This window comes from Salvelinus sp. IW2-2015, linkage group LG23, assembly GCF_002910315.2.
Source record: "Salvelinus sp. IW2-2015 linkage group LG23, ASM291031v2, whole genome shotgun sequence".
Lineage (NCBI taxonomy): Eukaryota > Metazoa > Chordata > Actinopteri > Salmoniformes > Salmonidae > Salvelinus > Salvelinus sp. IW2-2015.
The window spans coordinates 18,489,803-18,507,777 of record NC_036863.1 but is presented as its reverse complement, the minus strand read 5'-3'; the positions used below and the strand labels follow the sequence as shown (position 1 = coordinate 18,507,777).

General features: G+C 47.3%; 1 protein-coding gene across 1 annotated transcript in view; it reads left to right on the top strand.

The window, feature by feature from the left end:
• Positions 1–17,975, top strand: part of LOC111950030 (G protein-activated inward rectifier potassium channel 2-like) — an 86,454-nt gene that overhangs the window by 40,527 nt on the left and 27,952 nt on the right. The gene's annotated exons all lie outside the window — the stretch shown is intronic.

Below are 17,975 nucleotides of genomic sequence, written 5' to 3'. Positions count from 1 at the left end.
AGTGCGTACGGCCCAGTACATCACCGGGGCCAAGCTACTTGCCAACCAGGACCTCTATACTAGGCGGTGTCAGAGGAAGGCCCTAAAAATTGTCAAAGACTCCAGCCACGGCAATTGACTCTGTACCGGTACCCCCTGAAAATAGCCTCTCTATTGTTATTTTACTGCTGCTATTGATCTATTTTTTACTTAACACTTTTTTCTCTTAAAACTTCTTAAAGCATTGTTGTTTAAGGGATTGTAAGTAAGCATTTCACTGTAAGGTGAATTGCTTGTATTCGGCGCATGCGACAAATACAATTTTATTTGATTATATTTGAGAACACATTTAGCCACCATCATGTCAAAACTAGAGTGCAGTGGTGCGGCAAGCCACCCAAACGAATCAAGATAATGCAAAGGCAGTTTTGGGGGGTATGGCCCTAGCCCTCACCCTCCGATCCAATAGGTCCCAGACGTGGTCAATAGGATTGAGATCCGGGCTCTTCGCTGGCCATGGAAGAACACTGCCATTCCTGTCTTGCAGGAAATCACGCACAGAACGAGCAGTATGGCTGCTGGCATTGTCATGCTGGAGGGTCATGTCAGGATGAGCCTGAAGGAAGGGTACCACATGAGGAAGGAGGATGTCTTCCCTGTAACGCACAGCGTTGAGATTGCCTGCAATTACAACAAACTCAGTGCGATGATGGTGTGACACACTGCCCCAGACGATGACGGACCCTCCACCTCCAAATCAAATTTGATTTGTCACATACACATGGTTAGCAGATGTTAATGCGAGTGTAGCGAAATGCTTGCGCTTCTAGTTCCGACCATGCAGTAATATCTAACAAGTAATCTAATAATTTCATAACAACTACCTTATACACACAAGTGTAAAGGAATGAATAAGAATATGTACATAAAAATATATATGGATGAGCGATGGCTGAACGGCATAGGCAAGATGGTATAGAGTACAGTATATACATATGATATGAGTAGTGTAGGGTATGTAAGCATTATATAAAGTGGCATAGTTTAAAGTGACTAGTGATACATTTATTACATCCAATTTMTTATTATTAAAGTGGCTAGAGATGAGTCAGTATGTTGGCAGCAGCCACTCAATGTTAGTGATGGCTGTTTAACAGTCTGATGGCCTTGAGATAGAAGCTGTTTTTCAGTCTCTCGGTCCCAGCTTCGATGCACCTGTACTGACCTCACCTTCTGGATGATAGCGGGGTGAACAGGCAGTGGCTCGGGTGATTGTTGTCCTTGATGATCTTTTTGGCCTTCCTGTGACATCGGGTGGTGTAGGTGTCCTGGAGYGCAGGTAGTTTGCCCCRGGTGATGCGTTGTGCAGACCTCACTACCCTCTGGAGAGCCTTYCGGTTGTGGGCGGWGCAGTTGCCGTACCAGGCGGTGATACAGCCCGACAGGATGCTCTCGATTGTGCATCTGTAAAAGTTTGTGAGTGRTTTTGGTGACAAGCCYKATTTCTTCAGCCTCCTGAGGTTGAAGAGGCGCTGTTGCACCTTCTTCACCATGCTGTCTGTGTGGGTGGACCATTTCAGTTTGTCCGTGATGTGTACGCCGAGGAACTTAAAACTTTCCAACCTCTCCACTACTGTCCCGTCGATGTGGATAGGGGGGTGCTCCCTCTGCTGTTTCCTGAAGTCCACGATCATCTCCTTTGTTTTGTTGAGTGTGAAGTTATTTTCCTGACACCGCACTCTGAGGGCCCTCACCTCCTCCCTGTAGGCCGTCTCGTTGTTCTTGGTAATCAAGCCTACCACTGTAGTGTCGTCTGCAAACTCGATGATTYAGTTGGAGGCGTGCATGGCCACGCAGTCATGGATGAACAGGGAGTACAGGAGAGGGCTGAGAATGCACCCTTGTGGGGCCCCAGTGTTGAGGATCAGCTCGGTGGAGATGTTGTTACCTACCCTCACCACCTGGGGGTGGCCCGTCAGGAAGTCCAGGACCCAGTTGCACAGGGCGGAGTCGAGACCCAGGGTCTCGAGCTTAATGACAAGTTTGGAGGGCACTATGGTGTTAAATGCTGAGCTGTAATCGATGAACAGCATTCTTACATAGGTATTCCTCTTGTCCAGATGGGTTAGGGCAGTGTGCAGTGTGATTGCGATTGCGTCGTCTGTGGACCTATTGGGGCGGTAAGCAAATTGGACTGGGTATAGGGTGTCAGGTAGGGGGGAGGTGATATGATCCTTGACTAGTCTCTCAAAGCACTTCATGATGACGGAGGTGAGTGCTACGGGGCGATAGTCATTTAGCTCAGTTACCTTAGCTTTCTTGGGAACTGGAACAATGGTGGCCCTCTTGAAGCATGTGGGAACAGCAGACTGGGATAAGGATAGATTGAATATGTCCGTAAACACACCAGCTGGTGTGGTCTGCGCATGCTCTGAGGACGCGGCTAGGGATGCCGTCTGGGCCGGCAGCCCTGCGAGGGTTAACACTTTTAAATGCTTTACTCACGTTGTCTGCGGTGAAGGAGAGCCCGCAGGTTTTGGTAGCGGGCCGTGTCGTTGGCACTGTATTGTCCTCAAAGCGAGCAAAGAAGTTGTTTAGTTTATCTGGGAGCAGGACATCGTGGTCCGCGACGGGGATAGTTTTCTTTTTGTAGTCCGTGATTGACTGTAGACCTTGCCACATACCTCTCGTGTCTGAGCCGTTGAATTGCGACTCTACTTTGTCTCTATACTGATGCTTAGCTTGTTTGTTTGATGCTTAGCTTTCAGTTTTGCACAAATGCTGCCATCAATCCACGGTTTCTGGTTGGGGAAGGTTTTAATAGTTGCTGTGGGTACAACATCACTGATGCACTTGCTAATAAACTCGCTCACTGAATCAGCGTATTCATCAATGTTATTGTCCGACGCTATGCGGAACATATCCCAGTCCACGTGATCGAAGCAATCTTGAAGCATGGAATCAGATTGGTCGGACTAGCGTTGAACAGATCTGAGCACGGGCATTTCCTGTTTTAGTTCTTGTCTGTAGGCTGGGATAAACAAATGGAGTCYTGGTCAGATTTTCCGAAAGGAGGGCGGGGCAGGGCTTTGTATGCATCGCGGAAGTTAGAGTAACAATGGTCCAGGATTTTTTCCACCCGGGTAGCGCATTCGATATGCTGATAAAATTTAGGGAGTTGTCACGCCCTGACCTTAGAGAGCCTTTTTATGGCTCTATTTGGTTTGGTCAGGGTGTGAATTGGGTTGGCATTCTATGTTCTTTATTTCTAGGTTTTGTGTTTCTATGTTTTGGCCGGGTATGGTTCTCAATCAGGGACAGCTGTCTATCGTTGTKTCTGATTGGGAATCATACTTAGGCAGCCTGTTTTCCCACCTTAGGTTGTGGGATGTTGTTTTTTGTTAGCTCTGTGTAGCCTTCAGAACGTGACGTTCGTTGTCCTTTTTTTGTTTTGTTTGGTGTTCGCATTAAATAAAGAATCATGAACACGTACGACGCTGCACCTTGGTCTCATCCTTCCGACGAGCGTTACAGGAGTCTTGTTTTCAGATTAGCCTTGTTAAAATCCTCAGCTACAATGAATGCTGCCTCAGGATATGTGGTTTCCAGTTTACGTAGAGTCCAATGAGGTTAATTCAGGGCCATCGATGTATCTGCTTAGGGGGGATATATACGGCTGTGATTATAATCGAAGAAAATTCTCTTGGTAGATAATGCGGTCGACATTTCATTGTAAGGAATTCTAGGTCAGGTGAGCAAAAGGACTTGAGTTCCTGTATGTTATTATGATCACACCACGTCACGTTAATCATAAGGCATACCCCCCGCCCTTCTTCTAACCAGAGAGATGTTTGTTTCTGTCGGCGCAATGCGTGAAGAAACCAGGTGGCTGTACCGACTCTGATAGCGTGTCTCGAGTGAGCCACATTTCCGTGAAACAAAGAACGTTACAATCTCTGATGTCTCTCTGGAAGGCAACCCTTACTCGGATTTCGTCTACGTTGTTGTCAAGAGACTGGACATTGGCGAGTAGTAAACCCGGGAGCGGTGCGCGATGTGCCCATCTACAGAGCCTGACCAGAAGACCGCTTCTTCTGCCCCTCCTGCGGCACCGTTGTTTTGGGTCGCCGGCTGGGATCCGATCCATTGTCCTGGGTGGTGGACCTAAACCAGAGGATCTGCTTCGGGAAAGTCGTATTCCTGGTCGTAGGTTGACGTTGCTCTTATATCCAATAGTTCCTCCCGGCTGTATGTAATCAAACTTAAGATTTCCTGGGGTAACAATGTAAGAGATAATACATAAAAAACAAAATATTGCATAGTTTCCTGAGAACGCGAAGCGAGGCGGCCATAACTGTCGGCGCCGGATGTGGCTCATAGACAGTGATCGATCCCGCTCCAGAGTATAGGCCTTGGTGTAACGCTCTTTCCTTCGACGATAAACGCGAATCCGACCATCACCCCTGGTGAGACAAAACCACGACTCGTCAGTGAAGAGCACTTTTTGCCGTCCTGTCTGGTCCAGCGACGGTGGGTTTGTGCCCATAGTTCTTGCCGGTGATGTCTGGTGAGGACCTGCCTTACAACAGGCCTACAACGCCTCAGTCCAGCCTCTCTCAGCCTATTGCGGACAGTCTGAGCACTGATGGAGGGATTGTGCATTCCTGGTGTACTCGGGCAGTTGTTGTTGCCATCCTGTACCTGTTCCGCAGGTGTGATGTTCGGATGTACTGATCCTGTGCAGGTGTTGTTAACACGTGTGTCAGGACCCGGTGCGAGAAACAGTACCTAAATCGGCAGAACCCAGAAGATGAGGCAGACACAGCAGTACTAGAGATGGTGGTTTAATAAAAAATAGATATCTTCCAAAATACAAAGAAAATCACAAAGTGTAAAAACAGCAAGGGAAAAACAAACCTCAAAAGACTAATACAAAATACAAAGAACAAAACCAGAGAACCTCTGGAAAATCCAACAAGAGAAAAATATATGTTCACAACAAGGCTTGGGCTGGGGCTGGGTGCTAACATACAAACACTGAGCAAGGAACTGAGGAACACACGGGGATTAAATACTAACAAGGGAACGACATACAGGTGCAAACAATAATTAGGCAAGGGCAAAAACAAAAAGGTACAAAAGAGGTGCAATGGGGACATCTAGTGACAAAAAAACAGAACAGTCCTGGCCAAAACCTGACAGAATCCCCCTCCTAGGAACGGCTCCTGACGTTCCTACCAGCCTTCTCAGGTGGAGGGCCCTGAACTGACGAATGAGTCAGGGTCCAGTATGGGGCAGGAACCCAGGAGCGCTCCTCGGGACCGTAGCCTTCCCAGTCCACCAGATACTGCCAGGACCGCTGCACCCGGCGGGAGTCCAGTATCCGGTGGACGGTATAGCCGACTGGCCTCCGATGACACGGGGCGGAGGGGGAGGTCTGCCTGCCGGAATAAGGGGAGAAAAACAACAGGTTTTAATAAAGAAATGTGAAATGTGGGATTGATTTTAAGGGATCTGGGTAAGTGCAGGCGAAAAGTAACGGATTGACTCTCCTGGCAATCTTAAAGGGTCCGATGAATCTCTGGGACAGCTTGCGAGACTCCACCCGTAGCGCGTAAGTTTTTTGTTGAGAGCCATACTCCTCTGGCCGGGGTACAGGGTAGGACCGGGACGGCGACGTCTGTTGGCTTGTCGTTGGTACTGCTGTGAGGAACGCAGAAGATTAAGACGGGCCTTCTTCCACGTAAGCCGACAGCGTCTGATGAACCTCGAGGCTGAAGGCACTCTGACTTCTGCCTCCTGGTCCGGGAACAATAGAGGAGCATAGCCAAACTGACACTCGTGCGGGGATATACCAGTGGAGGAGGAGCACAAGGTGTTGTGCGCGTACTCAGCCCAAACATGAAGGATGACCATGTGGATGGGTTGTTGGAAACCATACATCTGAGGGTGGTTTCCAGCTCCTGATTCATCCTCTCAGTTTGGCGTTGGACTCCGGATGGTACCCTGAAGATAAACTGGCCGTGGCCCCTATGAGTTGGCAGAAGGCCTTCCAAAACCTTGAGGAGAACTGGGGACCTCTGTCGGAAACCATATCTTGCGGGATGCCAAAGACTCGGAACACATGTTAATCACCAACTCAGCTGTTTCCTTGGCAGAAGGTAATTTGGTCAAGGGAACAAACCTGGCCGCCTTAGAAAACCTGTCGATGATGACTAGGATCGTAAGTATTACCATGGGAGCGGAGGAAGGCCAGTAATAAAGTCCAGCGAGATATGGGCCCCAGGTCGGTGGGGAATAGATAAAGGTGAAGGAGTCCTTGAGGGCGAGGTGAGAAGATTTGCCCTGGCAGCACACGGAACAGGCCTTGACGAAAGTGGCAACGTCTTCTTTTATGTGGGCACCAGAACTTACGCTGGATGAACTCCAAGGTGCGACCTACGCCCGGGTGACAGGTGAGGCGAGGGAGGGTGCCCCCACAGAAGGACTTGGGACCTTGCAGCCTTGGGAACAAACAACCGATTAGCAGGACCTCCTCCAGGGCCCGGTTCGATGGCTTGAGCTTGTTTCACGGTATCCTCCACTTGCCACGAGATCGGAGCCACGATCTTAGCGGCAGGAAGAACAGTCATGTCAGTATCTTCTCGAATGGCAGGAGAGTAGACTCGTGACAAGGGCATCCGGTTTGAGATTCTTCGACCCGGGTCTATAGGTGAGAATAACTGGAATCGGCTGAAGAAAAGAGACCATCGAGCTTGTCTGGAGTTCAACCGCTTCGCCTGCTGGATATACTCCAGATTTTTGTGGTCCGTAAGCACTTGAAACGGTTGAGAAGCCCCCTCGAGCCAGTGTCTCCATTCCTTCAATGCCATCTTAACCGCTAGGAGTTCACGATCCCCCACATCGTAATTCCTCTCGGCCGGGTAAGCCGGTGAGAGAAGAAGGCGCAAGGATGAAGCCTCTTGTATTCACCCCTCTGAGACAGGACAGCTCCAACACCAACCTCTGATGCGTCTACCTCCACCACAAAAGGTTCATCCGCGTCGGTAGTGTCAGGATGGGAGCAGAGAGGATGCGCTGCTTGAGTCCTTGGAAGGCCGTCTCAGCTTCTCTTCCCCACAGAAACCTTGTGTTGCCACCTTGGTTAAAGCTGAGAGAGGGCTGCCACCGAGCTGAAGTTCTTGATGAACTTGCGGTAGAAGTAGTGAAGCCCAGGAAACGCTGAACTTCCTTAACGGACTTGGGGGTGGCCAATCTGCTACGCCCCTACCTTCTTGGGGTCCATCTGGACTCGACGGGTTCCACTACAAATCCCAGGAACTGTACTCGAGAGGAATGGAATTCACACTTTTCCGGCTTAACGTACAAATGGCTGTCTAGGAGGCGTTTGAGCACTTGTCTGACATGCTTAGTGTGTTCTTGAAGGGAGCTCTAAAAGATGAGATGTCATCCAAGTAAACAAACACGAAAATGTTAAGCATATCCCTAAGCACATCGTTTATGAGCGCTTGGAACACAGCCGGGGCGTTGGTCAGGCGAAGGGCATCACCACAGTATTCGTAGTGACCAGTAGGCGTGTTGAAAGCGGTCTTCCACTCGTACGTGGTTTGATCCGCACAAGATGGTATGCGTTCCGCAGGTCAAGCTTAGTGAAGACCACTGCTTCCTGGAGCAGCTCAAAGGCTGTGGCCATAAGGGGTAGCGGGTAGCGGTTACGGACGGTTATGGCATTAAGTCCCCGGTAGTCGATGCAAGGACGTAATCCCCCGTCTTTTTTGGCCACAAAGAAAAACCCTGCTCCCGCCGCGAGGTGGATGGACGCATGAGGCCTGCTGCCAGAGCGTCCTTGATGTAGGTATCCATAGCAGCTCGTTCGGGAGGAGATAGGGAAAAAGTCCGACCCCTGGGGGGGCAGGTGCCCGGAAACAGGTCGATGGGCAATCGTAAGGTCTATGGGGTGGTAGTTTGGTGGCCCTCTGTTTGCTAAATACCGGTTTGAGGTCATGGTAACACTCGGGAACTCGGGACAGGTCGATGGATTCTAGAGACTCGGGAGGGGAACTCGGGAACTTGGGAAGATACAAGTGGCTTGGCACGTAGGACCCCACTGCTTGATAGTGCCCACAGACCAGTCCGATGTGAGGGTTATGGCTGTGAAGCCAGGGGTATCCAAGGACGAGAGGGAACTCGGAACACGAGGTCAGATGAAAGTTCATCACTTCCTGGTGTTGGGAAACTGAAAGACGCAAGGGGGTAGTGACACGAGTGACAAGTCCAGATCCCAAAGGGCTTCCATCCAACGTAGTACCCTTATGGGGTCACTTAGAGTTCAGAGGGAACGCCATTCTCCTTCGCCCAGACACCATCCATGAAGTTACCTGCGGCTCCAGAGTCTACCAAGGCTTGAAGGGAAGCTCGTGGTTGTCCCAGGAAAGGGTAACTGGAATGAGCAGGCGGGAGTTGGATGGATGAGAGGAGGTTATGTTTCCGCGTTACCGTCCTCCCAGGCCTGCACGGGAGAGTGCGTTTTCCCTGGAGCCCGGGACACGTGGAGAGGAAATGGCCCGGTTTGCCGAATAATAGACAGCATCGCTCCCTCATCCGGCGGTCTCTCTCAGCCTGGGAGATGCGTCCAACCTGCATGGGTTCCGGTGGAGTCAGCGGGGATAAAGGTGGAGACTCGGAGCTGGGACCGATAGGAGCTAGGGTGAGAGATCTACCGTTGAGCTCTCTCTCTCTCAGACGCTGGTCTATGCGTGAAGCCAACTTGATCAGGGACTCGAGGTTGTCCGGTGGTTCCCGAGTGACCAGTTCATCTTGGATGGTGTCGGAAAGACCCTTCAAAAAGCACACTGTGAGCGCCTCGTCATTCCAGCCACTCGCTGCTGCCACCGTGCGGAACTGGATGGCATAGTCCGTCACGCTGCGCCGACCTTGCGAGAGCAGGAGCTGTTTGGCTGAGTCAGGACCGCTGGTAGGACCTTGAAACACTCGCTTGAATTCTTCAGCAAAGGTAGAGTAGCTGGCACAGCAGGGACTTTGGGCATCCCACACAGCAGTAGCCCAGGCTAGGGCTTTTTCCGACAGCAGGTGATGATATATGCTATCTTGGACCGGTCGGTGGGAAAGGACGAGGTTGCAGCTCGAAGGAGAGAGAACATTGGGTGAAAAACCCCTTACAACCACTCGGATCACCTGAGAACCGTTGGGGAGGCGGCAGACGAGGTTCAGCCAGGGGGTTAACTGCCACGGGCACTTGAATCTGATGAACTGGAGCAGAAGCGTTGCAGGAGAAAGTTGATCAGAAATCTGCTTTATGGAAGTCATCATCTCCGACAGAAGTTGAGAATGTCCAGCATTAAGGCCTCTTGCTGAACCAGAGCAGCTTCGTGACATTGGAAGTCCCCTCGTGGTGGGACAGCATGGGAAAAAGTCCTGGGTACTGGCTGCCGTCTGGGTTCATTTTAATGGCTCAGTGTTTCTGTCAGGACCCGGTGCGAGAAACAGTCACTAAATCGGCAGAACCCAGAAGATGAGGCAGACACAGCAGTACTAGAGATGGTGGTTTAATAAAAAATAGATATCTTCCAAAATACAAAGAAAATCCACAAAGTGGTAAAAACAGCAAGGGAAAAACAAACCTCAAAAGACTAATCAAAAATACAAAAGAACAAAACCAGAGAACCTCTGGAAAATCCAACAAGAGAAAAATATATGTTCACAACAAGGCTTGGGCTGGGCTGGTGCTAACATACAAACACTGAGCAAGGAACTGAGGAACACACAGGGATTAAATACTAACAAGGGAACGACATACAGGTGCAAACAATAATTAGAGCAAGGGCAAAAACAAAGGTACAAAAAAGGTGCAATGGGACATCTAGTGACAAAAAACCAGAACAGTCCTGGCCAAACCTGACAACGTGGTCTTCCACTGCAAGGACGATCAGCTGTCCCTCCAGTCTCCCTGTAGCGATATCTTAGGCGTCTCACGTACGGACATTGCAATTTATTGCCCTGGCCACATCTGTAGTCGTCATGCCTCCTTGCAGCATGCCTAAGGCACGTTCACACAGATGAGCAGGGACCCTTGGCATCTTTCTTTTGGTGTTTTTCAGAGTCAGTAGAAAGGCCTCTTTAGTTTCCTAAGTTTTCATAACTGTGACCTTAATTGCCTACCGTCTGTAAGCTGTTAGTGTCTTAACGACCTTTCCACAGGTGCATGTTCATTAATTGTTTATGGTTCATTGAACAAGCATGGGAAACAGTGTTTTAACCCTTTACACTGAAGATCTGTGAAGTTATTTGGATTTTTACGAATTATCTTTGAAAGTGTCACGCCCTGACCTTAGAGAGCCATTTTATTTCTCTATTTGGTTAGGTCAAGGTGTGATGTGGGGTGGGCATTCTATGTTTTGTATTTCTGTGTGTTTGGCAGAGTGTGGTTCCCAATCAGAGGCAGCTGTCTATCGTTGTCTCTGATTGGGAATCATACTTAGGCAGCCTGTTTTGCCACCTTAGTTGTGGGTAGTTGTCTTTGTTAGTGGCCTGTATAGCCCTAGTAAGCTTCACGGTCGTTTTAGTTGTTTCTTGTTTTGTTGGCGACATTTATAATAAAGAAAAATGTAGGGACATTTCTTTTTTTTGCTGAGTTTATGTGTCCAGTGGCCTCAGTGGTCCTGTGATTTTCCAGGGCCAAATTGCATTTTACATGTCATGAGCTGTGCCTGAGCTGGATTGGTACAGCTGTGATGATCATGGTCAATAGTCTTATCAGTAACTCAGTGATGCGGTGGCCTTCCACTGGCTGAGGGTTATAGAGATGTAAATCGATCTGCTCCGGTCTCCAGCAGAACGGCAAACAGAGTGAGGAGTCTCTTTATAGCAGATTTCTCTTCCCTGACCACTCCACACCTGTCAATCACAGCGACAGCATACTCCGCTGCCTGGACGATAAAGTCAAAATAAATAGCTACGATTCCAAGGTTCCCCTGCGAGATCGYAGTAGGAGGAATTCTCGGGGGAGCGTGGGAAAGGTAATATAGGGAGAAGGGTCGCAGCCAGCTGCAGGATTCCACCTTGGGTGACTCCTCCTTGATCCGACAACAAATGACAAGAGCATGGTGTGAAAATGAAAACCTGATTTCCATCTGCTTCCTGCAGTCCCACACGCCCCTTGCTGCCTATAACGTCTCTCATGGCGGCTATATTAGCAACCCCCTCTCAAATCTAATCTGCCTGAAAGAGGGGGGAAGGTTTGTATCAGGTTGCCTTGGGTTGATTTTCCAAATAAAATTATCCAGTCAAAGTAAGATTCAAAAAGTAATCAGCACCACCTCTTTGCTCCCAGGACAGACCCTCCATCAAACTTCTGCTGGAGTCAGGGCCAAAGGTCCCCTATGTTGGTTCAGTTAGCCTACTCCTCGGATATCTGTGAATGCATATATGTTAATTTAACCTAGCATTCAAGCCTCTTTAGATGCAAGCAATATGAGAATTTAAGGGCTTATAGTGTCGTGTTGGATATGCCCWTTTTAGGAGATTGGTTGATGGATGAAGGTCTCAGAACGAGAGAGAGAGAAAGAAGACAGTCTGTACGGCAGAGATCTGGAGGAGTTCTCCCATAAGGGAGGCATGGTAACCCATCTGTCTTACTCAGTGTGCTGTTACTGTGAAGGGATACACTCTGGGGCCTGGGCAACAGAGTTGTCATATCTCCTAACTCGTGAATGCATTGGCAAATAAAATGAAAGGACAATGATTAGGTGGTTGAGTGAAGTGCAAGTGAATCCGCAGGTAGGTGGGCTGACCCGAGGTCGGGTCTCTTTGACATCTTGGCGGGTGCTAACATACATGTTGCTCGTTGTGACGTGCGCCTTTGCCAGGAAATGCTGCACCACTAATATGATTTGATAGCCACGTTAAATGGCATGACCTTTTGGAAGAGCAATTGTTTTTGGAGGCTGSCACTGTGTGTTTCCCCCTCCTCTGAAGCCGAACTTGAACACAACCAGCTTCCACACTTGCTCTTTTCAACAGAGTAATTATGATCTCAATTGAAATTGGGGGGGAATAACCTTCACATTTTTGTAGAGTTTATGATTACCACGAGTTAGAGAGAGAAAGAATCTGAGGGAAATAGCAAGACAGAAGAGAGAGAATGTGTTTGTGTGGCTCCCGAGTGGTGCAGTGACCTAAGGCACTGCATCTCAGTGCTAGAGGTGTCACTACAGACCCTGGTTCGATTTCATGCTGTGTCAAAACTGGCTGTGATTGGGACTCTCATAGGTCGGTGCACGATTGGCCCTGCATCATACGGGTTAGGGTAGGCCATCATTGTAAATAAGAATGTTGTTCTTTTAACTGACTTGCCTAGTTAAATAAAGGTTAAGAAAAAAGCAGTGGTGGAAAAAGTACCCAATTGTCATACTTGAGTAAAAGTAAAGATAACTTAATAGAAAATGACTCAAGTGAAAGTCACCCAGTAAAATCCTACTTGAGGAGAAGTATTTGGTTTTAAATATACTTAAGAATCAAAAGTAAATATAATTTCTAAAATATACTTAAGAATATACTTCAAATTTCTTATACTAAGCAAACAAAACTAATTTACAAACAAAGCTTTCGTGTTTAGTGAGTCCGCCAGATCAGAGTCAGTAGGGATGACCAGGGATGTTCTCTTGCTAAGTGCATGAATTAGACCATTTTCCTGTTCTGCTAACCATTCAAAATGTAACGAGTACTTTTGGGTGTCAGAGAAAATGTAGTACATTAAATGTAGTACATTAAAAGTAGTACATTAAAGTATTTMTACTTAAGTACTTTACACCACTGGTAAGAAGTCTACTATATGTGTAATAGGGTGGGTGAGGGATGTGACCATGAGTTTCAATGAGTATACTACAGTGTATTACTTTGAGTATGAGTGATCTTTGCGGTCACTACATTTTACAATTCTATATGAAACTACAATATATACAGTACATTATTTATTTATATACAGTCCCTTCAGAAACTATTTATACCCCTTGACTTATTCCACATTTTGTTGTGTTACAGCATTTATTCAAAATTAGTATTTTTCTCACCCATATACACACAATACCCGATAATGAAAGTGCAAACATGTTTCTAGAAATCTTAGCAAATTTATTGAAAATGAAATACAGAATTATCTAATTTACATAAGTGTTCATACCCCTGAGTCAATACTTGTAGAAGCACCTTTGGCATCGATTACGGCTTGGTATGTCTGTATCAGTGTTGCACATCTGAATTTAGTTTTTTTCTCCCATTCTTCCTTTCAGATTTTCTCAAGCTCTGTTAAGTTTGATGGGAAGTCTTTCCACATATTTTCAAAGGGATTGAAGTTTGGGCTTTGGCTGGAACACTCAAGGACTTTCACATTCTTGTTCTGAGGCCATTCCAGRGTTGCTTTGGCTGTATGCTTGGGGTCATTGTCCTGTTGGAATGTAAATCTTTGCGCCAATCTAAGGTCGTTTGCACTCTGAAGCAGGTTTTCCTCAAGGATTTGCCTATATTTGGCTCCATTTATTGTTCCCTCTATACTTACCAGTCTCCCAGTCCATGGCGCTGAAAAGCATCCCCATAGCATGATGCTGACACCACCAGGCTTCACGGTAGGGATGGTGTTAGACGGGTTTCTCCAGACATAGCGCTTTGCATTCAGGCCAAAGAGTAACATTTTTGGCTCATCAGACCACAGAACCTTTTGCCTTATGCTCTCCAAATCGTTAACATGCCTTTTTGCAAACTCCAGTCGTGCTGTCAGGTGCCTTTTTCTCAGGAGTGGCTACTACTGTCTGGCCATAGTCCCATTAATCCAAGACTGGTGAAGTGCTGTAGAGACATTTGTCCTTATGGCCCGTTCTCCCATCTCAGCAAAGGAACTCTGTAGTTCTGTCAGAGTGGTCATTGGGTTCTTGCTCACCTCCCTGACCAAGGTCCTTCTTGCCCGGTTGCTCAGTTTGGTCAGATGGTCAGCTCTAGGCAGAGTCTGGGTAGTTCTATTTGTTTTCAATTTCCCAATGATGGAGACCACTGTGCTCTTCGAAACGTTCAACACTCTCTAACAATTTGTTAGCTATGCTGTCCTTACGAACCACATAGCATATCATTACAGCAGTATGTACCGGTATGTTAGCTATCTACCTAACGTTGTAGTTATGGGCGCAGGCACTCCAGATTGAATTTAACTAGGCAAATCAGTTAAGAACAAATTCTTATTTACAAGGACAGCGTACAACTTCCTCACCGTGGTCTCCCGCACGACACAGGGATTATTTAGCTAAATAGCCCAGTACTGTACTGCCGACCGTCACGTTGTACAGCGCCATATTTAAATGCTTTATTATCCAAATATCAAAGCATATACTGTACAGTATTTCTTCATCAGCATATTTATGCTTTCGTTAATAAAATAATGATTAAAAATACTCCTTCAAAATTGAGATGTTAATTTAGTTATGGATCCATAACGAATTGCTATGGGAATAAATATCACTGATTTACAGAAATATTGGAACAAAGTTGTCTAATGAAGGCAAACAATTTAGAATCCTCCAATCCTCTTATGCTGTAGCCTACACCCGACCTTCACGTTGTACAGTGCCATATTTTCCATTCCATARTAACGGAAACCCTGAGGGTTTCGTTTTTCTCGGAATATAAACACCATAATATTAATCAAATGAATTAAGCCAAAATTCTTAAAATCAATCCCATATACTATATTATACTAAAAAGAAGAAACATTCTCTGGTAATGCCAATATTGAAGACTATCAAATGCTTATCAAAGATTCCCTTTGGTGGTCAAACTAGCACTAACTTGCATTAACAAAAAAATGGCTGACAATTAGATAGCGTGCCACAGAATGCTGCAGCAGCCCGCAAGGTGTGTTGTAGTATGACGCAACTTTTAAAGGAGCAACCACTGTAGTCTAAGCGGCGCTGTATGGATTTTCTGCAGGCTCCGTCTCTTACACCTTCACTATAGCACACTCACATGCACGAACACACACACACACACACTGCTGCTGATGAGTCTCTGATCCACCTCTACGCAGACGACACCATTCTGTATACTTCTGGCCCTTCTTTGGACACTGTGTTAACAACCCTCCAGACGAGCTTCAATGCCATACAACTCTCCTTCCGTGGCCTCCAACTCTTAAATACAAGTAAAACTAAATGCATGCTCTTCAACCGATCGCTGCCAGCACCTGCCCGCCCGTCCAGCATCACTACTCTGAACGGTTCTGACTTAGAATATGTGGACAAATACAAATACCTAGGTGTCTGGTTAGACTGTAAACTCTCCTTCCAGACTCACATCAAACATCTCCAATCCAAAGTTAAATCTGGAATTGGCTTCCTATTTCACAACAAAGCATCCTTCACTCATGCTGCCAAACATACCCTCGTAAAACTGACCATCCTACCGATCCTCGACTTCGGCGAAGTCATTTACAAAATAGCCTCCAATACCCTACTCAGCAAATTGGATGCAGTCTATCACAGTGCCATCCGTTTTGTCACCAAAGCCCCACCACTGCGACCTGTACGCTCTCGTTGGCTGGCCCTCGCTTCATACTCGTCGCCAAACCCACTGGCTCCAGGTCATCTACAAGACCCTGCTAGGTAAAGTCCACCCTTATCTCAGCTCGCTGGTCACCATAGCAGCACCCACCTGTAGCACGCGCTCCAGCAGGTATATCTCTCTGGTCACCCCCAAAGCCAATTCCTCCTTTGACCGCCTCTCCTTCCAGTTCTCTGCTGCCAATGACTGGAACGAACTACAAAAATCTCTGAAACTGGAAACACTTATCTACCTCACTAGCTTTAAGCACCAGCTGTCAGAGCAGCTCACAGATTACTGCACCTGTACATAGCCCATCTATAATTTAGCCCAAACAACTTCCTCTTCCCCTACTGTATTTATTTATTTATTTTGCACCTTTGCACCACATTATTTCTATTTCCACCTTGCATATTCTTCCACTGCAAATCTACCATTCCAGTGTTTTACTTGCTATATTGTATTTACTTCGCCACCATGGCCTTTTTTTGCCTTTACCTCCTTTATCTCACCTCATTTGCTCACATTGTATATAGACTTATTTTTCTACTGTATTATTGACTGTATGTTTGTTTTACTCCATGTGTAACTCTATGTTGTTGTATGTATCGAACTGCTTTGCTTTATCTTGGCCAGGTCGCAATTGTAAATGAGAACTTGTTCACAACTTGCCTACCTGGTAAAATAAAGGTGAAATAAATATATAAATAAAAAATGGAAATTGTCCGGGTAGCCATTTTATTAGCTTTTCAGGAGTCTTATGGCTTGGTGGTAGAAGGTGTTAAGAAGCCTTTTAGACCTAGACTTGGTGCTCTGGTATCGCTTGGCATGTGGTAGCACAGAGAACAGTCTATGACTAGGGTTGGCAATTTTTAGAGCCTTCCTCTGACACCGCCTGGTATAGAGGTCCTGGATAGCAGGAAGCTTGGCCCCAGTGATGTACTGGGCCGTACTCACTACCCTCTGAAGTGCCTTGCGGTCGGAGGCCGAGCAGTTGCCATACCAGGCGGTGATGCAACCAGTCAGGATCCTTTCGATGATGCAGCTGTAGAACTTTTTGAGGATCTGAGGACCTATGCCAAATCTTTTCAGTCTCCTGAGAGGGAATAGGCATTGTCGTGCCATCTTCACGACTGTCTTGGCGTTTGGACCATGACAGTTTGTTGGTAATGTGCTCCACTACAGCCCAGTCGATGAGAACGAGGGCGTGCTCGGCCCTCCTTTTCCTGTAGTCTACGATCATCTCCTTTGTCTTAATCACGTTGAGGGAGAGGTTGTTATCCTGGCACTACACGGCCAGGTCTCTGACCTCCTCCTTATAGGCTGTCTCATCATTGTCAGTGATCAGGCCTAGCACTGTTGTTTCATTGGCAAACTTAATGATGGTGTTGGAGTCATGCTTGGCCATGCAGTCATGGGTGAACAGGGAGTACAGGAGGGGACAGAGAATGCACCCCTGAGGGGCCCCCGTGTTGAGGATCAGCGTGGCAGATGTGTTGTTGCCTACCCTTACCAKCTGGGGGCAGCCTGCCAGGAAGGCCAGGATCCAGTTGCAGAGGGAGGTGTTTAGTCCCAAGGTCCTTAGGTTAGTGATGAGCTTTGAGGGCACTATGGTGTTGAACGCTGAGCTGTAGTCAATTAATAGCATTCTCACGTAGGTGTTCCTTTTGTCCAGGTGGGAAAGGGCAGTGTGGAGTGCAATAGAGATTGCGTCACCTTTGGATCTGTTGGGGCGGTATGCAAATTGGAGTGGGTCTAGGGTTTCTGGGATAATGGTGTTGATGTCAGCCATGACCAGCCTTTGAAAGCACTTCATGACTACAGACGTGAGTGCTACGGGTCGGTGGTCATTTAGGCAGATTACCTTTGTGTTCTTGGGTACAGGGACTATGGTGGTCTGCTTGAAACATGTTGGTATTACAGACTTGGTCAGGGACAGGTTGAAAATGTCAGTGAAGACACTTGCCAGTTAGTGAGCGCATACTCGGAGTACATGTCCTGGTAATCCGTCTGGCACTGCGGCCTTGTGAATGTTGACCTGTTTAAAGATCTTACTCACATCGACTACGGAGAGCATGATCACTCAGTCGTCCAAAACAGCTGGTGCTCTCATGTATGCTTCAGCGTTGCTTGCCTCGACGCACGCATAGGAGTCATTTAGCTCGTCTGGTAGGCTTGTGTCACTGGGCAGCTCACGGCTGTGCTTCCCTGTGTAGTCCATAATAGTTTGCAAGACCTGTCACATCCGACGAGCGTCGGTGCAGGTGTAGTAGGATTCGGTCTAGTCCTGTATCGATGCTTTGCCTGTTTGATGGTTCGTTAGAGTCCACAGCGGGATTTCTTATAAGCATCCTGGTTAGAGTCCCGCTCCTTGAAAGCAGCAGCTCTACCCTTTA